The sequence below is a fragment of the Hyperolius riggenbachi genome, chromosome 1 (assembly GCF_040937935.1).
Source record: "Hyperolius riggenbachi isolate aHypRig1 chromosome 1, aHypRig1.pri, whole genome shotgun sequence".
NCBI classification, from domain to species: Eukaryota; Metazoa; Chordata; class Amphibia; order Anura; family Hyperoliidae; genus Hyperolius; species Hyperolius riggenbachi.
Window position 1 is genome coordinate 11,877,789 of NC_090646.1, and position 3,850 is coordinate 11,881,638.

Genomic DNA, 3,850 nt, shown 5'->3' on the forward strand with positions numbered 1-3,850 from the left:
CCTATATACACACACACACACACACACACACACACCACACACCTATACACACACCACACACCTATACACACACACACACACACCTATACACACACACACACACCACACACCTACACACACACCACACACCTATACACACACCACACACCTATACACACACACACACACACCTATACACACACACACACACCTATACACACACACACACCTATACACACACACACACACACGCTAGCAACTGTAAAATTGGCATGCACTCCCTGTGAATGGCAATTTTACTGTATTATGTGCATCAGGCCCAATGTGGAGAAACTTACATGGGAGCAGTAGAGGAGACCCCAAACACAGAGAGGAGGAGGAGGAGCCCCCAGAAGCATTTACCGGGGAGAAGAGCGCCACCCTATGGAGAACAGAGTGATGACACTTATCAGTATATTCAGCATTTATGTGTATAATATAGATAGATAGATAGATAGATAAATAGATAGATAGATAGATAGATAGATAGATAGATAGATAGATTCCAGCATCACCTCTTCACTTCGTATAAAAACGCTAATTTTTAATGTTTGCGTTATAGCGCGCGCAAAACGATAGCGCGACCGTGATAAGAGTTATCACAGCTTTGTGAATCAAGCCCTCTCTCTCAGCTCCTGACCTCTCTGTACAATTATCTCCAGTCCCTGTGTGTCTGTCAGCTGTTTCTACATTCATGTCATGCAGCTTCCTCTGAATATGAGTAACTCAGAGAGTGTGATACTTCCTCCGTCTCTCTCTGCTCCCCCACCTATAGTTACCATTTATGTAGAAAATACCCCAATATTATAACCTCAACTCCTAAACCTCGCTGTCTGGGGGGAACTCTGGACTCATTCATAACATATTAACAACCTCCTGCTACTCAAACCCATCTCAAAAACATTTCCAAAGTGTGTCCCTTCCACACACAGGAGGCTGCTCAAATATTTGTACATAGTCTAATCATTTCCCGTCTTGACTACTGTAACACCTTACTCCACGGCCTACCACAAACCAGAGTGGCACCCCTCCAGTCCCTACTGACCTCTGCTGCCTGCCTCACCCACTTCTCCTCCCGCTCCTCTGATGCTGCCCCTCTCTGCCAATCCCTACTGACCTCTGCTGCCTGCCTCATCCACCTCTCCTCCCGCTCCTCTCATGCTCCTCCTCTCTGCCAATCCCTACTGACCTCTGCTGCCTGCCTCACCCACTTCTCCTCCCGCTCCTCTGATGCTGCCCCTCTCTGCCAATCCCTACTGACCTCTGCTGCCTGCCTCATCCACCTCTCCTCCCGCTCCTCTCATGCTCCTCCTCTCTGCCAATCCCTACTGACCTCTGCTGCCCGCCTCATCCACATCTCCTCCCGCTCCTCTGATGCTGCCCCTCTCTGCCAATCCCTACAGACCTCTGCTGCCCGTCTCATCCACCTCTCCTCCCGCTCCTCTGATGCTGCCCCTCTCTACCAATCCCTACTGACCTCTGCTGCCCGCCTCATCCACCTCTCCTCCCGCTCCTCTGATGCTGCCCCTCTCTACTAATCCCTACTGACCTCTGCTGCCCATCTCATCCACCTCTCCTCCCGCTCCTGATGCTGCCCCTCTCCGCCAATCCCGACTGACCTCTGCTGCCCGCCTCATCCACCTCTCCTCCCGCTTCTCTGATGCCACCCCTCTCTGCCAATCCCTCCATTGGCTGTAAGTCAACCAGAGGATCCAATTCAAACTCCCAACTCAAAGTCATACAAATACAGATATAGACAGACAGACAGACAGACAGACAGACAGACAGACAGACAGACAGACAGACAGACAGACAGACAGATAGATAGATAGATAGATAGATAGATAGATAGATAGATAGATAGATAGATAGATAGATAGATAGATAGATAGATAGATAGATAGATAGATAGATAGATAGTTACCATGGTGGTGAAGTAGACCCTCTCAGGCTGGAGTAGCACACAATGGTGGAGAAGCTCTGGTGATGATGTGAGAGTGAGAGATGAAGGAGACACACATTGTGTGTTACACCTGGTCACACCTCCTCCCTACACCTGGTCACACCTCCTCCCTGCTCCTGGTCACACCTCCTCCCTACACCTGGTCACACCTCCTCCTCCCTACAGGCCTGGGCTCCATCCAAGAGGAGATGCTTTGAAGCTAATTATAACGGATGTCTTTGTTCTCACCTGGCAAAATTTTCCTCGAGTTCTCCTCAGTGTTCCCAGAAACAGCAGCAAAATGTTCTAATAGTTTTCCACAGTAAAAATGGTGTTCATTTTACTGCTCAAGAGATGATACTAAATTCACTGCTCTCAGTGCCTCTGCTCGTGGGACAGACAGTGAGGAGGGTGCTCCTCATCTCAGACACAGAGCAATACGAGTGGTCGATTCTACAACATTTCCAACTAGGGTTGCCAGGTGTCCGGTTTTAGACCGGACAGTCCGGTTTTTGGCCGCTGTGTCCGGTGCAAAAAGGCATGCTAAACCGGACAATTAAGATGTCCGGTTTTATGCCTTTTCCGGCGGCTGTCAGTATTGACAGCCGCCTGTAGCAGGAGGAGAGCAGCGCAGTGGAGGGAAAGCGGTGGGCAGCGGCGGAGAAGGGGGCCATCTCCCCCCCTTCTCTCACCTTAGATGCTTTCCGTCCCTCGCTGTCTCCTCCGATCTGTGTGTGGCTGACTGGTGGTGGCGCTTGGCAGCGGGCGGGACTTACCTTCCGTGTCGCTCCATGCGCCGGCCGGAAGTTCTGGTGCCGCAGCCGCTGCTCTGGTCTGCATCAGACCAGATTAGTGGCAACTCATCCCATGCGGCGCCTGCGACGAGACCAGTCACCAGACGGAGGAGACACGGAAGGTAAGTTCCACCCCTCTGCCAGCCACCGCACACACCGATCGGAGGAGACAGCGAGGGAGGGAGAGGACCCTAAGGTGAGCGAAGGGGGGGAGATGGCCCCCTTCTTCACCGCTCTCCCTCTTCTCTGCGCTGACTGCTTCCCTCCTGGGGGGGGGGGGACACCTGCCTACATATACTGGGCCCATATACAGCCTGGCTACATATACTGGGCCCATATACACCCTGGCTACATATACTGGGCCCATATACACCCTGGCTACATATACTGGGCCCATATACACCCTGGCTAAATATACTGGGCCCATATACACCCTGGCTACATATACTGGGCCCATATACACCCTGGCTACATATACTGGGCCCATATACACCCTGGCTACATATACTGAGCCCATATACCGCTGGCTATATATACTGGGGACATATTCCCCTGCCTACATATACTGGGGACATATACCTCTGGCTACATATACTGGGCACATATATCCCTGGCTACATATACTGGGGACAACTGGCTGTTTGTCATTATGTGCAGTTACTGGTGAAAAGCTGTCTCTTATTATGTGCATTTACTGGTGAAAAGCTGTCTCTTATGTGCATTTACTGGTAAAAAGCTGTCTCTTATGTGCATTTACTGGTGAAAAGCTGTCTCTTCTGTGCATTTACTGGTGGAAAGCTGTCTCTTATGTGCATTTAGTGGTGAAAAGATGTCTCTTATGTGCATTTAGTGGTGAAAAGATGTCTCTTATGTGCATTTAGTGGTGAAAAGATGTCTCTTATGTGCATTTAGTGGTGAAAAGATGTCTCTTATGTGCATTTAGTGGTGAAAAGCTGTCTCTTATGTGCATTTACTGGTGAAAAGCTGTCTCTTATTATGTGCATTTACTGGTGAAAAGCGGTCTATTATTATGTGCATTTACTGGTGAAAAGTGGTCTCTTATGTGCATGTACTGGTGAGGACAGTTAGTGACATG

At 49.8% G+C, this 3,850-nt stretch overlaps 1 long non-coding RNA gene across 1 annotated transcript in view; it reads right to left on the minus strand.

The window, feature by feature from the left end:
- The window catches only part of LOC137544931 (uncharacterized), a 22,789-nt gene extending 20,750 nt beyond the window's left edge, over window positions 1-2,039 (minus strand). Inside the window, exons 1-2 of the long non-coding RNA XR_011025942.1 lie at window positions 1,943-2,039; window positions 318-400 (exon numbers count right to left, since the gene is read on the minus strand). This is a non-coding gene — a long non-coding RNA (uncharacterized lncRNA). The remainder of the gene's footprint in view (window positions 1-317; window positions 401-1,942) is intronic.
- Window positions 2,040-3,850: the final 1,811 nt, after the last annotated feature.